General features: G+C 41.8%; 1 protein-coding gene across 1 annotated transcript in view; it reads left to right on the forward strand.

Moving 5' to 3' along the window:
• Positions 1-18,623, forward strand: part of Bmper (BMP binding endothelial regulator) — a 257,107-nt gene that overhangs the window by 216,606 nt on the left and 21,878 nt on the right. The window lies entirely within an intron of this gene.

Consider the following 18,623-nt stretch of genomic DNA (forward strand, 5'->3'; position numbering starts at 1 on the left):
GGTCTTCCCTGCTCAAAGGGGAAGACTACTTCCAGAGAAGATTCCTGGTGGGCAAAGGAGTGGCCAGTTGACCTAAGATCTATTGCTTTGAGGGGAAAAACATTGTCTTGAGTGAATGGGAAGAGGGCCATATTTGATATTCAATAAAAACCCGCTGCTTAGACAGGTGGGTGTGTGGCTGTCATGCACACATTAAGAGTGACAGTTCATGTTAACTGTCAGTTTTAACTAAGCAACAGTACCCAGATGTTTAACCAAACATCCTCCTAGGTATGTCTGCAGGCATATTTTAAGTTCAATTAATATGAAAATGAGCAGACTCTCAGGAAAGTAGCTTAGCCTCTGTAATTACCTGGAAGCTTTTTGTAGGGAAAGAATAACCTCTTTCAAACCCAAGGGTGTCCGGACATTAGGCTTTGAGCATCTCTTCCCTGGATCTCCCACCTGCTGGGCCACCTTGCAAATGTGAGACTTGTCAGCCTCTAGAACCCTGTGAAGAAACTCCTTAAAAACAACCCACCATCCTGTGCACAGCACTCACAATACAGTAGAACATGCACATGTGCCCTATGGGTTACCATTCCCTAGAGCACTCTGAGTGGTTAGTGAGTTCAGGAAGACTTGATGAGTGATGCATCCTGTGGATGGAATTTTTGAGGCTGAAATCGGACTAAGTCTAACGTTCTATTGTGTGTGCCATGGTAACCTCAGAATGCCCACAGCAGAAGGGGGCACTGTAGCTCAGAGGAAACAAATAGGGCAAACAAATTTCAATCAAACACCATTGGATGTTATATGGTTGGAATCTTATTATGTTTAATGTCTATAGAATTTCATATTTCCCCTTTTCTCCTAGCAGGATTTTGTATCATGCTACATAGGGTTACTAATTTCTAAGTATTTCATCAAACCATTTTAAAGCATTGTAGAAAATGCTTCAGGGAACATCTTCATGTACATGCATCTCTGCTCCTTGGTAACAGCTCTAGGGGATCAGACAGCAGGAACATTTTGTTTATTATGGGAAATAGAAGGTGGAAAGTGGGGTAAGAAAAGATAAAATCCTTTACAAAAAACACAAAAAAGTGGAACACAAAAAATCCAATACAGAGACGCCTTGAAATGTTGTAAGTGGATTGAGATTACTTTTAGAAATTGAAGAGTCTCAAATTCAGCTTTTAAAAATGAAGTTGTAGATGAGATTTACAAGAGGAATACCTAACAGAAATTACACAGAGAATTTGAAAATAAAGATATGGAATAAATAACCAGTAAAGTTATGGCACTAATATCAGAAAATAAAATTCAAGGTAAAAAGTTCTATTGGACACAGTAGCTAATAAAATCCCATAGTGTTCATGTCCTTCCTGAATAAATAAAAATAAAAATAAAAATAAAAAGGAAAGAAAAGGAAAGGACATGACTGCCTAGGTATGGTGAATGAGAAAGTTTATTACAGATAAAAGGGAGAGGATAGGTAGAGGCAGGGGTATCTGGGAAAGTCCAGAGTGGACATGACCAGACTGAGCTGGGCCATGTGGGGAGAGGGGAATGGGGCGGAGAGGGGAATCAGGTGCAGGAGTCAGGAGGCTAAATGTACAAAAAAAGTGGGTAACCAAAATGGTTGGATTATGTAGGGAAGAGCCTCTGGGGGAAGGGCAGTCTGGCCCCTGGGCTGAAGACTTCAGGGTAGAGGGAAGGCTATGCTAGCCATACCCTGTAGCAGGTAGGGACTGAAGAATGCTGGGAGAACCTGGTGACCAGGTCCGGTTCAATATGTTAAATAGGCACCTCAGCCATTCGTCCCAGGTTTGAAACATAACACTTCCCTAATAATTTTTATTTCATGTCAAAAATCATCCAAATTACATGGAGACTTTGACAACTTCTCAATTATGAAGAAAGCTTTTATCAGAAATGGATAGGCAGGCTAAAAATTAGTAAATACACAAACTTTGATTAAGCAGAATTGTGTGACTTCACAGATGTGTAGAAGACTGCATTCAAGACCAAGCGTACTCATTGTTCAAGTGTGAGTTAGAAAAGAGCCACACCACAGATTCCAAAGGCCTCAATGTGCTCTGAAGATTTACATGATGTATTTATTTATGCTTAAAAAGCTAATTCAGACTTAAAAATTTTAAGAATTCTACAAGCAATAGCAAAAAAAAAAAAACCTCTATAAGCAAGGGTGATGATTTGAAATATTTTATATAGTAGCTGTGAGTTAGAGGTACTATACTGTTCATGATTTAATAACTTAGAAAGACATAGACACTGTTTAAGGTGAATGAACTAGCTGTATTGTGTGTCCACATACAAACTCTGAAGATCTAATGTTGCATAAGCAAAAGGGGGGGAATGAATACGTGAGTCAAGTAGGCAAAATGAGGGATGTGTGGGGACAGTGAATAGCAAGAGCTTGATGGGGTACAGAAGGGGAGGAGGGCAAGGGATGGAGTACAAAGAGTATGTAAAATTCCATGATGAAGCCCGTCATTGATATTCTAACCTAAAAAACTAATTGATAAAACTAAACGATAGATTTTTAAAAGTTATATACAGCACACTATCATTTACATAAATTTAAAATTAAATACTATCATATGGGGCTGGAGAGATGGCTCAGTGGTTAAGAGCACTGGCTGATCTTCCAGAGGACACAGGTTCAATTCCCAGCACCCACATGGTGGCTCACAACTGTCTGTAACTCCATTTCCAGGGAATCTGACACCCTCACACCAATGCACATAAAATAAAATTAAATAAATTATTTTAAAAAGAATGTCATATAATTTGTAGCTACAACAATTACATGTAGTAAAATTGTATAATAATGCTGTATTCTGTTAATGATTACCTATTGCCTATTGGTAGATAAGCTATAATACTTTAATATATAGCCTTTATCTAAATCCGTAACTGGGGTGGCTTCAAACTCAGTAACCTGCCTGCCTCTGCTGGGATCAAAGATGTGTGCCACTAACCTGAGCGAGTGTTTGCATTCCTGCTCTTTTCTCCCTGTCTTCCCCACACTCCCATCATATTAAACAAGTAAGAATTAGAGAGCACACTTTTGCTTCTGTGGGGGTGGGGGAGCACTACTATAAGTCTGCAACACAAATTTCTCTTGCCACCCACTGACTCCACTCACCTGTGGATTGACCGAGTTTATGGTCCTTCCCCAAGTCTTAGGAGAATTGTCTCATCCATCTTTTGCCTTCCAATCAAGTAACAGGCTCACGTACTTAGCGTCTCTGATGTGCCCTGCATAGGACTTTGAATCTAGAACATTGTGGAAGACCAAAGAAATTGGCAGCACTGATTGGACTGAGTGAACTTATACAAAAAGAAAAAGCCATGCACCACTACTGCCCAAAGAAGGCAGAGCTCTGTGAGTTCGAGGCCAGCCTGTTCTAAAAATTGAGTTCCAAGACAGCCAGGACTGTTACACAGAGAAACTTTGTCTTGCAAAACAAGAAGAAGAGGAGGAGAAGGAGGAAGTTATAAACAGATACTAAAAGTATAAACTGTGCTCTGTAAAAATCAATACAACTCTATTTTTAAGGCATGAGAACCCAATATCCATCCTTACTACAGCTAACCTCTACCTATTGCATAGATAAGCAGTGGGGTACGCTGTTGTGTGACCCAAATACAGTCCCTCATTTCTCTTCCATTTTCTCAGCCTTTGGTCTCAGGCCAAATTATCTAATTTTGGAGTTCATCTTATAGACTACATTCACTCTCCTGCTCAATGTTCCTAGATGCACTGTTCTCCCAGGCCAGCCTTTATCTTGTCCCTGCTGATGACTTGACCTGTTGGATGGTTGATCTACTTTGAGGGTGATGTAGGGTAGGACCATATCTGTTTATTCTCAGTGCCAGGAATATACTATGTCATAAACACAGAGTAATGGCTTGTAGTGGGTGGCTTGATAAATGATGAGTAGATGAATGTGTAGACTATATGTGACTAAATGTTTTACTATGGTGATGATAACTTTGGACATTATTTTCATCTGATTTATGAGTAAGAGAATTACAGATTCCCTTATGCTATTAATTAGAATCATTATCTGTGCCATCTCCCTAAGCTGATTTCAACATACTTTGGGGATTCAGTGTGTATTATTGGGGTCAATAGTCAGCCTTTGAATGTCTTTAAATGTTCACCCTTCTTTGTAAAAGATTATTTATATTTAATATCTATTATAATGTGTATCATAGTACAATATATACATACATACAACTATAAATGTATTTTGATACTAGCACATTAAATACATTATAAAATACAAAAGTTTTTTTTTTTTTTTTAAAAAGGTAAGATAGCAATAAGCAGGAATAGAGATCTGCTCTCTTTCCTTCTATCTCATGGGTTAGCTTATGCCCTGGAGTCATTTTTATGATTTCTGAGGCAAGGGTCCTGCAGATGGGGTGGGGTGGAGCCCTGTTCAACACTGCTATCTCCTAGACATGGCTGTACACAGAATTCCATGGCAATTTTGGTAAGACGCTGATCCCTGGGCCCAAGCTCTGCCTCTCAAGACTATCCTAGTGGTGCAGTTATGCCCAGTAATTCACGTTTCCTTTTATGTCTGGGTGTGGTCAGTTGCTGCAGTTATATGGACCACACTATATTCAGATGTAGAACAGTGCCCTTCAGATTTCTATGTACATTCAAATCCTTTGAGGTTCTGTCAAAACATAGTATGATTTAGTAATTCCAGGTGAAGCCAAGGCTGCCAGTTTTGAGTAGAGGAAGCATAGTCCCTGAAGTAAGCTTCTAACTGGGCCCTGAGCTCTCAGTAAAATTTCCTGTACATAATCCAGGCCTTCAGAAGAAGGTCAGAAGAGATGGAGAATTACTTTGTTAGAGAGAAATTATTACTAATGTGAAACCTCCTGCAGCCTGTTAGCAGCACTTAGTTATAGTTTTCCCATCCAAGAATTTTGCTTTTCCCGTGATCTTCAGTTGTAGGATAATTGCAAGTAAAAAGCTTTGAGGGAAAAATGGCACAGTTCTTCTTTTCCTGAATGGTTTCAATAATGGCTGAATTGTTCATTTTTCCCCCTTAAGTTTATGATGTTTACATAGGGATGGTTTTCATCTAAGATCTGAAATAAAATTTATCTTAGCATTTACCTTTGCAAAGGAACATGTGATGTTCTGCTTCAATTTCACAGAAACTCTTCAGAGTGGTCTATTATAGGCCTTAGTATCATACATTGTTTTCAAAGAGTATGATGGATGTGTAAAATTACGAGAATAATTATTAGGTAAATCATTTAATGTAAATTTAGAGGAAACAAGTTCATATTGTAACCCCTAAATTTCATTTATTCAGAAGTAGAAGAAAATAATCTGATTGCAGTGTGTTCAGATTGGAAAGCGGCTTAGTTGCAGATGACCCTCAGAATCTGCCTTTGTTCCTTTATTCTGAAGGAGGGAACTGGCCATGACTATGCAAATGGGGAATCAGAGTATCCAGGTTCAGTCTGGAAATACGGATTAGGGCCTCATTAGCTGAGCTCGCCTGGAGAAAGAGTCAGTACCAAGTGCCAAGGTTCAGTGCCCAGAGCATGGCACTGGTCAACATTTGCAGTGGAGTGCCCTGGGAATTTCCTGATGCTCTGTCTAGCCACATCAGAAAGAGCTGTTAAGAATATCTACAGGTTGCAGCTTGGGCATCATCCTTGTTTAAAGCTCCCTGGTGATTCTATATTCAGAGCTGAGGACAGAGCAGGTGACTCCCAGGTCCCTCACATCTCCATGTTTCTCCCCTTCTGGCTCGATATGCTTGTTTAGCCTGAGCCAGATTGGAAGGTGGGTCTCCCTCCTCCCCTTTCTCCCTGGTTCTATACCCGTCTTCATTAATTAAACACATTTGGATTCTCCTGTGCCTTATTCTTTCTCTAGAAAGCATTTCTTAACCATTTCCAGCTAATTAAAATTCATGTTGATGTTTTGGTTTGTTTGTACTTAAAATCACTTCTTGTATTTGAAACCACATCTTTTAATCTCTCCTGTTTCCTAGGAGGCTGCTAAATTAATGCATCTCCTCATTTAATTATCTGTGGTGCCTAGCATCTAATTTAGTGCTAGTGCATAGAAAGAACTCAGCAAGAATTTTTCTGAGTAAATGGTTCATCCCTTCCCATAACTCTCACACTGTAATACTCCATCAGTTTCTGAACCTTCTTACATAAGCTCTCCGGTACAGCCCAAACCCCTTTCCTTTGCTATATCAGCAGTTACCATTGCTGTGGTGGAGACCTCAGCATCTTGCTACCCCTCACGAATTGCACTCTTCTTCCCAGGTTTTCACCTTCCCTTGATAGGCTTGTACCCCTGTCCTCTTCTCTCAGCCTTCGCTCTACAGCCAAGGGGATTTTTAAAGAATATTTTTCCAGCAATGAATTAACAATTTTAGCAATTAACAGAAAAGAGGCCATGGATTTGAGGGGGAGCAAGGGAGGGTGTGTGTGTGAAAGGGGAATGGAGGGGGTATGCGTGAAAGGGTGAGAGTGAGGAAAGGCAAGGGGAGAACGATGTAATTATATTTTAATTAAAAATACAAATACGTATATTTAAAAACAGAGCATTTTCTTTGTTGTCTAATTCTTATTCTTATCACATTAGTAATACTTACACAATACAGAACTTTTTTAAAATATAAAGACAAAATTCTGTATATTATCCAGAAAAAAAATCCCCCATCTACAGAAGTATACCTTATCATTTGATTTTTGCAAGTTCCTTGTTTTTAAAGTCTATTTCTTGTTACACTGTGTGTTTGCTTTGTGAATTTTCTGTACAGATTGTCTCCTAGGAACCAGGTATTGCTGACATTTGGGAAAACTCTTTTTAAAGCTGCTTCTCTCCCCTGAAGTTTCTCAGTTACAGACCCATGTAATTTGTAAACAAGTAAAATTATGAGCTTTAATATTTAAAATTCATGACAACTACTTGCGATGGTTTTAGGGGGCTTAATTTTACAAGCTATAACTTTAACAATACTGATGCTAGTGACTTTGAACTTACTGGCATTCTTTTATCATTTTCTCACTGAGGATTCTAGACCCTTATGCTGAGGCAAGATCTTCACAGTATTAAATAAATATTTTTGTTTCTGTTCCATTATGTTTGAAAAACCTTAAGTTTGAAATTAATATTAAATTTACTGTAGAATATTATCTATTAACATGAGTACAGAGTAGCATTTCCATTTACTAATGTTAAAAAATTCATCTTTAGTAAATTTTTTAATTAAGAAATTTTTATTCATTTTATATACCAATCACAGATCCCCCTCTCTTCCCACCTCTCGTACCCCCCAGCTTTCCCCTCCCAAACCACTCCTCTTTCCCTCCTTCAGAAAGGTAAGGCCTCCCGTGGGGGAAATCAGCAGAGCCTGGTACATTCAGTTGAGGCAGGTCCAAGCCCCTCCCCCTGCATCAAGGCTGTGCAAGGTGTCTCGCCCTAGGTAATGGGCTCCAAACAGCCAGCTCATGCACCAGGGATGGATCCTGATCCTACTGCCAGGGGGTCCCTTAAGCAGATCAAGCTACACAACTGTCTCGCTTTTGCAGAGGGCATAGTCCAGTCCCATAGAGTTTCCACAGCTACCGGTCCACAGTTGATGAGTTCCCACCAGTTTGGTTTGATTGTCTCTGTACATTTCCCAATCATGATCTTGATGGCCCTTGCTCATAGAATCTCTCTTCCCTCTGTTTGACTGGACTCCTGGAGCTCGGCCTGGTGCTTGGCTGTGAATCTCTGCATCTGCTTCCATCAATTACTGGATGAAGGCTCTATGATGACAGTGAGGGTATTCTCCAATCTGATTATTGGGATAGGCCAGCTAAGGCACCCTCTCCACTATTGCTAGTAGTCTAAGCTGGGGTCCTCCTTGTGGATTCCTGGGAGCTTCCCTAGCACCAGGTTTCTCCCTATCCCCATGATGTCTCCCTCTATCAAGGTATCTCTTTCATTGCTCTCCCACTCCATCCCTGTTCTAGCTCGACCATCCCATTCCCTTGTATTCTCATTCCCCATCCCCTACCTTCTATTGCCCCACGAACCCCCAGTTTACACTCATGGAGATCTCATCTATTTCCCCTTCCAAGGGCAATCCTTGTTTCCCTCTTAGCATCTTCTTTGTTAGCTAGCTTCTCTGGAGCTGTGGATTATAGTCTGGTTATCCTTTGCTTTACATCTAGTATCCACTTATGAGTGAGTACATACCATGTTTGTCATTCTGAGTCTGGGTTACCTCACTCAGGTGATATTTTCTAGTTCCATCCATTTGCCTGCACATTTCACGATGTTATTGTTTTTTACTGCTAAGCAGTACTCCATTGTGTATACATCTTTAAGTACTTTGATGTGGATCCAAACTTGCATTCCTAAAAGAAACACTTCTTGGTTATGCTATTATTCCTACAATGTGGTGCTGGATTCTATTTAATTATATTTTATATAATATTTTCAATCTTGTACTTATGAAAAGCTAACATTTATTCCTCTTGTCTTTGCTGCCTTTGTTATATTTTGGTAAGACCTCAATTCCACCTCACTTATGTGCAACCATTTGTGCCATATATGATGAGTTATAATTCTCTAAATGACTTGGTGATTAATAATAGCTTTCTATTGTTTCTATCTTCAGCGCTCACCAGCTTTGTATAGGCTGGTCCCTCTGATACGCTTCCTTTTTCTTTTAGTTTTAAACTAATGCAAGAATGCTCATTGTTGATCATTGATCCTTTCAAAGAAGTCAAACTGTCTATTTTTTTCCTTGCTGTTCCCTCAACACTGTTTTCACATCTCTACTTCAATACTGGTCCAAGGGCATTCTTTTTGTAACCATTTCTATAGTTTAATCTTTTAAGGAGTTTTGAATTCCCATTGTTATATCATCAGATATGACCATAATACTGCCTGCCACATAGTATGTGCTCAGAAAACACTAGTTGGTCACTGAGCAACTAAAGAAAACTCATACATAGGCTGACCTCACCCAAAGTAGGACTTCCTGAGGTACTGCAAACAGCTGTAGTATCACAGATAAATTGGCCAATTCTCTTAGTTGAGTGTTTCTTTAAAATGACCTGCCTGCCTGTGCTCCGATGCAGGACCCCCAAACATGAATTTGAGTGACTTCATCTTTTGTATATCTTATTATGGCATTATGGCAGAGTGCTTCACTTGACACAATGACTGCCAAAATGGTGGGTATAGGGCCATTCTTTCATGATTTTTTTAAATTAAAAAAAAAACATACATAGTTGATGTTTACTGAACACCTTCTGTGTGCTCATAGTTGAGCTACTGGGGCAGATTCTTCATGGTGTTTGTGTTATGGTTGGAGAAGCTGGCCAACAGTGAACTGATGTGAAACCACATACATTGATGTCTAATTTTGGAGAGGTTGATAAAGTAGGAGTGAAGGAGTTTCTTTAGATACCAGTGGCCAAGGACAGAACATCAGAGGGGCCCTACTGGCTTAAGAGTTGAGAATAGAGTGACCCCTCTCTTAACCTAGGGAATTTCTCAGGAAAGACAGCAGTGAGCTCAGGATTTTTAGGGGAGTTCTGGAAGGCCAGGCTGGCTGGAGAGTGGTAACTTGGGACTGCTCAAGAGACAGGAAGCTAAGGATCAGGGCCTACTCATCTCATCTGGTGGCGGCAGACCATGTGAGAGATTTATAAGTCATATTTTAAATGTGATGAATATTTTGGAATGTCTCAATTACAGAGGTGTCATAAATTGTTTAGTATATGTAAAAGGACATCTGACTGCTGTGGGGGAACAAAGACATTTTCTTGTGCTCCTAAGCATTATTGTAACAAGTGTTTGTCCCAAACTGGCTGCTTTGCTCTGAGGAAGGAGTAGGATGAAGTCTGTGCTGAAGACAGAAATGTGAGACATTATAGCTCCTCTCATTCTGTTTCTTTCTTGTTTTTCCTTCTCCTCATCCCCAGGGCGGGACTTTCAACCATTCTTTATATGAACTATTTGCTTTTCTTACTTTCTTACATGCTTTATTCTCACACCAACCTCACAGCATCATCAACCACCTCAATATAGTCTATTCACATTGTTAGGTTTTTACACGCCTGGAAAGAGGTATTTTCTTTTTAAGTTCGCTCTTAGTTTCTTTAAAAAGAACAAACAGATGAACTGCATCCTATGATTGACTGAACAACATCATTTTGAGCCATTATCAAGCAGTAGGCAGCCCACGGGTACTTGCATAGGTAGCAATGAAACAAAGCAACCTTTAAATTGATTTAGCAAAAACACTTAGCTACTATTTCATGGCAGGGAAAACAATAATAAATCTTAAGAAAGAACCATCCCAGGACATCATGAGAAATAAAACTACCGTAAACTCATTGGTTGCTGTCAGCACTTATTTTTATGGTTTTTATATGATTGTTTATAGAAAGAATGAGAACTGGTTTCTGCTTTTCACTGAGGTTGAAACCACATCAGTAGTGGAGCTCTGGTCTGCCTGCTGTCACGGTACTAACTTCCTGTCACAAAGAATGACGTTGTGTTCCCAGAGCACTAAGGAAGAAACAGGCTTGACCCATCCCTTCACCCCTCCATAACTGTTCAACGTTTTACCTAGGGGCACTGAGCAGGCTTCTGCTATCTCTCAGCGGCCAATGGTTACAGTCCTTGCTTGACTCTGTTTTCAGAGACCAGTGGTATCAAACGGGTAGATCAAAACTTGCCACACTGAGTATTTGTAGTATTAAAATTGATGTGCTAAAAACCGGAAGTTTGTGTCTTTGTCTACACTCAAGAGTCTGATGCTAAACATATCCCAGGACATCTGCCTGGGTCTCCTGCCAGACCCTGGGCATGTTTAAATATAGCTTACCCTCTCTGCTTCTCCTCTACATACTGTGCTCTATGGGCAGACGGAAAGCAGTCTCAAATCCCCAGAGACACCCCTCCAACATGGGATCCGCCCCTTACAGCCTCCACATAGACTTTAATCTTGTGACTTTTAGTCTCAGTTGGAGCTAGGGCTCGCTGCTCGGACACATCTTCTCCCACTCACAGCCTTTCCTTGAACCTCTAGCTGATTAACCTCCATGTCATGTCCCGTCTCTCCTCCCATCCGCCTTGCTGTCCTGGGATTCTAGCTCATGATCCCCCATGTATCCTCCATGTCCATAGCTCAGCCTGCAAGGAGGACCCCATTGTCTGTCACCACTTTCCTTTCTATCCATCCTCCGTGTCTTGCTTTCTTTCCTTTCCTGTTGTTCACAAATAGGACATGAGAATTGAAACAAAGGTCCATACGTACATATTGGTTTGAGGGAGAATACTTCCTTTCTTCTTGCCTGGGCAAACCTTATTCTTTCTTTTAGAATGACACTCCAACAGACTTTTCTTCCTTGAAGTCTTCCTAAGTTTTCCTACTCTCTGATATATTTCCAGAATAGTCTATGGTTTTCCTAAACTCCCATGGAAATATACTTTTATAATATACATCATCTTTGTCCTTTTTAAAAAACAGTTTATTAGCACATTGCTATTAGCTTGGAGTAGGAGCCCTAATGTGTTCACCTTTGCCCTTCCTGGGAGGTGAACACAATACTCTACTCAATAGACTTGTTGGAAGAATAAATAAAAGGGCAGAAAGTTTGTACTTAGGTGAGACATCTCTTAGCTGCTAGATGTGAAGGAAAGTAAAGTATAGGAATTAAAAAAAAAATAGAATACTTCTGGATGTTATCCTGAAAGTTTTGCTTCTAAGTGGAACATTTTTATTTTATGTCATGTATTTGAGGAAGATTCCATATGTCATATGGAATCCGCACTAGAATAGGATAATTCTATAATGTAACATAAGGTGGAATCGGAACAAATGGGTGGGAGCGACAGAACACATTTTCTTTTAAAATATGAAAATATAAGGCGACTTCCTGAGAGTTGGATGTGGTAATTGTCTATCACGGGAATGAGATTCCTAAAAAGACACTGAGCTCGTGTCTCAGACAGATGAGCAGAGGGGCAGCCATCTGTCAGGAGCGTTGTAGAAGGGACTGCTGCAGGGAGTCCTTGTCCCTTAAGGTCTGCTGAGATTCTGATTCTATAATGCGCCATCCAGCCTGCGGTGGGTTCTGAGAACTTGCCATCCTGAACCAAGGCGTGTTGTCATGATCAGTATTGTTAAGACCTCCATTCTCTAGAAGAAGAATTAAGAAAACTGAGGAAGGAAACCTGTATAAAGCCAATCCCAACCTCACTTGAAAACTGCTTCTAAATTTCAGTTCTTCTGCTTTGAGGAAAAAATAGACTGTCACAAATGTCAGAGCCTAAAACTAAGGATAAAGGACCCGCCATGTTATTATCTTCCCACATGGGTTAGGGGAGACTTCACTGACCTTCACCTGACTAAAACTCTAGCTCAGTTGTATTTCAATTTGTCTTCTTTGGGTTCCCACGCAGGAGGGAGGGAGGTCAGGGGAAGGGTGCTATCGCTTTCTAAGGTATCACTCAGTCCTTCTTCAGCTGGAGACATCTATAACTCTCATTCACTTCTGCTCTCTCTGCTGGAAATTTGCACTGGGATTTTGTTTTTCCCTCTTTGACTATTGATCTAAATGTTGGTCTCAACTGTCACGCTGTGCTATGCATAGGAATTTCCCTCTCTCTCTCTCTCTCTCTCTCTCTCTCTCTGAATTTGACATTAGCCACTAGCAGAAAAGAAGGACAATTTTTCTCCTGTATGACCTCCCCCTTCCTCCTCTGTCCTCATGGCCATTACTCAGCCAGTTACCTGGTCTCCTGACCTCTTCAGCATCAACATGTTTTCTTGCACTTCTCTTCTCCTTGATCCCTACTTTACCCGTTATTAAAAGAGGGGTGTGAAGAACAGCAAAGCATCCATGACTTCCTGAGCTGCATTCACTGTGCCTGGGGGTTTTCTTTCAAAGCATCTCCGTTTTCTCTCTCACACGGCTAGCCACCTGAAGGAAGTGTTTTTAAGTGGTACCTCACTTATTTTCCACTTTTGACACACTCCATGATTTTTTTTTTTTTGTCTCTACCACTACCATGAAACTGTTTCTGCAAAAGCCGCGCCTGGCCAGCTGGGTGCCTTGTCTGGATTTTAGATCTCATTCTCTGGGGTGTCAGTTGTGGTGGCTTCATTTTCATCTTTCCCTCACCACTTTACCTTCTGGTTCTCACTGCCCTCTCAGTAGACACTTTCCCAGGTTTGAGTTGTGACCAATGTATTCAGGAAATAGGTTGTGAACATCCCCTCTGGACCAGGCACTGCACAGGGTGTAGGAAATTGAGAAGCAAGGCTTGTCTGACTTGGGGCTCCAGTAAGACCCACCACGTGAGGGCACAGTCGTAGATATGATGAAATCCACGCAGGAGTGTCAGGAGAAGTCTTGAGGGCCACCTCATCTGGCAGGGGTGTTCCAGAAGCCTTCTCTGAGAAAGCCATTGGGCCACTGCTGAAGACGGGACACATTTTATCCAGAGGCAGTAGAAGAGAAATCTAGGAATAGCGTGTGCTATCAAAGGCAGTGACAGGAGTCCTGAACTAGACTTTGAATGCATTTTGCCACTTATTAGCAGTGCAATATGAAAAACAGCAAATTATTTTGGGGGTGAGAGTGGTAGGGACTTTCAGGTCTCTCCTAGCTGCTTCTGGAAATACCTTTCTACCTTTTTACTTTTCTGGGGCCTATTAAGAGGCTGGCCCTTGGGACAACGGGGTTTTGATGTCTGTAATTTGCCTTTGGAGCCTCTGGTGGCAGAATTCCTTCACTGTGAGTTGAGAATGGCCAATCCAGCCCTGTGGATTGGATGGGGACAGGCCCTGGGATGGGCAGCTCCCTTCAGATCCAGCTGACTCATTATCCTTGAGCAGCCATGGCTGTCCAGAGCACAGGTTGTGAAAGGCCTTTCCTTGTGCCATGAATGGACGTGAATACTGGTTTATTTTGGAGCCGAAAGACACAGAAGTCTTGATGAAAGGCCCCCAACATCTGAGAAAGCTCATCCCAGCACCACATCCTCTGGGAACAGCCTCAACTGCTGCCCTTTTTTAAGGCACATGGTGGAGGATTTGTGCCTCTGCGGGTTGTGAGGCTTGGCAGCCAGCCCTTGCCTAATGTGAGAAAGGCCTATGGGAGGACCAGCCTTCTGAAGCAGAGGCGGGTGGCAGCTACTGCATGTGGCTGGGGTGTGGCCTGGGATACTGCATGCTTTCTGTCTCTCTCCTCTCTGACTCCCCCAGCCCTTGAGCACACCCTCACTGCTGCCAGACCTATGAGACCTCTCCTGCAATTCAAGAGGCCAACCTCATGAAGCCCCAGAGAGTAGGACAGAGAAACAGCATCCTGGACCCACAGAAAAGGTGGCATCGTGTCCTGTCTTGCCTGCCCTTGACTCTGAGATTCACCTGGGGCAATGGCAGGTGATTTCCACCTTGTCCCTCACCTACACCTCTCTAGTAATATTTATGATTCTTTTCTCTCTTTTTGTTAGAGATTAGCAGCTGGGGATGATCTATCTTGTTATATGCTTTTCTGTGGAACTCAAAGTAAGTGATTGCATAAGGAGGGATGATAATGTTCCCAAGAGCACACAACTGGGTTGGTAGGTCTGTCTGTCATCCATCCATCCATCCATCCATCCATCACTCCAAATATGGTCACCAATCTAACTTACAGCCTCATCAGCAAACTTGCGTGTTACTAAAGTTTGTGTGGACGTACGTTGGGTATATACCCAGAAATGGAGTTGATAAAGCATTAGGTATGTAAATGTCTTTACTTTCTTCTGTTGTGTGGAAGCAGGTTGTGCTCTTAAGTATGCGGTCGAAAATAGCAGACATTTATTTTCTTTGTTTCCTTGGGTCCTACTCGGGTCTCCTCTCTTCCCTCTCCTGTTTTGTTTGAGATAATTGCAGATCCATGTGCAATTGAAAGAGAAATACAGAGAAACTAGTGTGCCTTTTTACCCCACTTCTCACAAAGGTAGCATCTCTATTTTTAAGTTTATTTCATGTATAATTAGCATATAGAGTAATAGGTTTCTCTATGACATTGAAAATTTATGTGTGCATGTGTGTGTGCCTCGTGCAGGCGCATGTTTGTGGTACACATTAAGGCCAAAGAACAACCTTACTTATCATTCTCAGGAACGCCATCCACCCCTTATTGGCCTGGAGCCCACTAATTAGGCTAGACTAACTGGCCCTCAAGCCCCAGAGATCCTCCCGTCTCTGCTTCCTCAGCACTGAGATCACAAGCATTTGCTACCATGCTGATAGTTTCATCTGAGTTCTGGGGACTGGACGTAGGCCATTTTGCTAGTAAGGCAAGTTCATTACTGACGGAGCCACTTCCCCAACCCCTCCTTATGGAATTTCCATACATACCTGCTCTGGTTGATTCTGCCCCACCCCCAACTCCCTGTCTGCATCCCCCCACTTTCAGTATTTCCTTTCCATGTTTGTGTCGCACGTGCTCTGTTATACCATCCAAGCTGCTTCCTCCCTCACTGTCCCCTTTCTAGTCTCATGGTCATGTGACTGCCCTTCTTCTAGCTCCCACAGATACATGACCATGCACTGCAGAAACTTACATCTACATATGCTGCCTTTCCAAGAAATGGTGGTTTCTCCTCCTCCCGGAGACCAAGAAGGCACTTGCTTTCAAATGTTTGTCCAGCACTTTCTGGAGTCCAAGAGCAAGAACACCCTTATGCTTTGGGCCCAGGACCTTGTCTGTCTCCTAGCTCCATCTCTCTCACCACTATACCAGAAGGTCTGGGGTGAGATGAGAGAGCCTGTAAGTTGACCACCAAGGGCAACTGATGCGAGGACTCACCTGTGTAATGAAGCCTCAGCAAAATCCCAAAAGGTCAAGCTCAGAGTGCTTCCAGATTGCTAGGTATGAAGAGTTCGTGGGAGGTAACCCAGTAGGAGGGCAGGAAAGCTGTGCACCCCTCCCTAGAAGGGGCCCTACTGGACATGGCAAGATCTCTGTGACCCCTCCTCCCCCCAGTATTTGGGGCTCTGATCTCTTCCCTTTGGCTGTCCATCAGGATACTTTCTAATAGCCATGATAATAGTTAGGGCCAGAACTGAATTACAGTAGAGAACAGAGCTGAGAACCGTAGGTGGAGAAAATTCCCCCACATAGTGGCCAGAAGTGTCATGCTAAGCACATGGAATAGCATGGTCACTTTGGCTTTCCTTCCTTTTACAATGGAAGATGTTTCTCTTAGGTTAGGCAGGTTTTTTGTTGTCTTGTTTTCAAGCAAAAATGCATTAAATTCAATTCAATGCCTTAGCAAAATGAGATTGATTAGGAGATAGAGTTTAGGCTTCTTCCACTTGTACAAGGGCATACTGCACTCACCCTGACCTCTAGAGGCGTGGGCCTCAGAGAGTCCCAGCTCCCAGCCTTCTTGGCAGGTGCCAGCGGCAGACACTTAGATTACAGGACTTCAGTCAACTGGCCCTACAATTGTTTTATGGTGAGAGTGACGGTGATGGATTGAACATGAATTTAAGAGAAAAGTGATTGATTTCCTGCCAGACAGCCATTTTTTTTGTGGTCCTTTATCATTCACCCTCCAAAAAAGTGAGACTTCTGATTTAGAAGCAAATGTTGGAATGAAAATTTACTGTTACCAGGTACTCTAACTTGTGGCCACTAGAGGGGGGAAGTGACCAGGTTTCCCTCTGGCTGGTGAGTGAGACCCTCCTTTAACAAGACCTGCCAAGAGCCAATGAGACACGGTGAGTTATTTCTAGAGGAGTGACATTGTAGCAAATGTCTGTAATCATGGTCAGATTCTTCCTGGGACAGCTGTTTCTCATACTGGAGCAAGGACAGCTCATCTTCTAGGAGATATTTCTTTCTTTTGAAATATTCACTTGACAGTTGCATACATATATACATTGTAATTCATGCCCTTTTACCCTCTGATATTATCCCCTTCATTTCCTCCTGAACTCCTAATTCTTCCCCAATGGCTACACCACTTAAGAAAATGACACCCCCCACCTGAAGCAATCCATAGCGAAGGGGCTATGCCTAACCATATTCCAGGTTATACAAAGTGAGCATGCTTCAAAACCTGAAGCTTTTGAGTGCCAATATGATGCCTCAAGTGGAAAGTTCCACAAATTCCACACCTCACTGCATGGCACAGGTTTCACTTAAACAACAAGTGTTCTAAGGGGAATATAAAGCCACTATAGATATGTATGTAGGGTTTATGTAAAACAAAATTAATTTGGGTTTTAGACTTGGCTTTCAAATCAGAAATGTCTAGTTATATTTAAATAAATATTTCAAAATCATCTGGAAAAATCTGAAATCCCTAATGCTTCTTGTATCAAGAATGTTGGACTAGGGTTTCTGATCCGGATATTTTTGGAGTTGTAGCCTAAGTACGGGATAAATGGAATGTTGTGTCAGCATCAACTATAGGACCAGTGTCTTGATAGGCACATGTGGTATGACATATGACCTTCTGAGGAGGGGACACCTTTAGGCATGATGGCTGTTAAAATCATAACTCTGATGGATAGATGTACCTCTGTACATCTTCTTTTTAAAATTCACATCCTTGTATAAAAATAGAAGGTGCTGTGTAGGGGAAGAAGCTATCCAAAGGGAAGAGTGGACAAGAAAGTTAATGAGAGGGGAAAGAGAGACACGTCACGTGTTTTCATGTGCAGAATGGGGTTGTGGAATGAGGCAAGATGTATGCGTATGAGCAAAGTACAATGATATACATATATGAAAGTTTTATAAAGAAACCTGCTATTTCATATGATTATACAAATTAGTTATAAAAAGTTTTAAAAAAAAGACTGGTAGGCATTGTCACCTTTAAAAATAAGTTTCTATAATCACAGAAACCTACATTAGCCCACAAAAATCACACCTTCCAATGCAGATCAGATGATAATGGCCACTGTGGGTTTCTTATGCTCTGCTAGCCTTTGCTATGCAGACAATGCCCTTTATCTCTCAGGCAATGTTATAATGATTAAAAAATCAATTTGTGTGAAGTGTATTAGTGCATGCCCCATATTTCCAGCACACAATGGACAGCGGCAGGAGGACTGAGAGTCCTAAGCAACCTGGGTTACATAGTGAGACTCTGTCTCACAACGTAGAAAATAAACCAGGATTTCTCAGTATTCGTAGTCTAAAGGAGGTTTTTAAAAAGTTCTTTGTGAGCAGAATAGTGTAACAAGCATTAGAGTCAGGCGGTTACAGAAGGGCTTGCTGTAGGTAACTCTAGTCCAAATGGCTTGGTAAGGCTTCTTTTCTTACCTTCCTTGTTACATCTTCATCCTTCTCAAAACAAGAATGGGGCAGGTTTCAGGGAAGGAAGGACCCTGAAGGCAGGAAGGTAACTACACAAGCTTGAACAAGAACCCCCAAGAAGCAATGGAAGGCTCATTGCAGCCTGGCGCACAGTGGCTCATCCTGGGCTGCTCCAGGAGGCAGACCTGATCCCTAGAGAACTGGATCCCTAGAAGAAAGAAATGTCATAGCCAGATGGTGTGCCAGACTGTCCCTAGGCCACACAACTGTCTGGTCAG

This window comes from Peromyscus eremicus, chromosome 7 (assembly GCF_949786415.1).
Source record: "Peromyscus eremicus chromosome 7, PerEre_H2_v1, whole genome shotgun sequence".
In the NCBI taxonomy this organism is placed as follows: Eukaryota; Metazoa; Chordata; class Mammalia; order Rodentia; family Cricetidae; genus Peromyscus; species Peromyscus eremicus.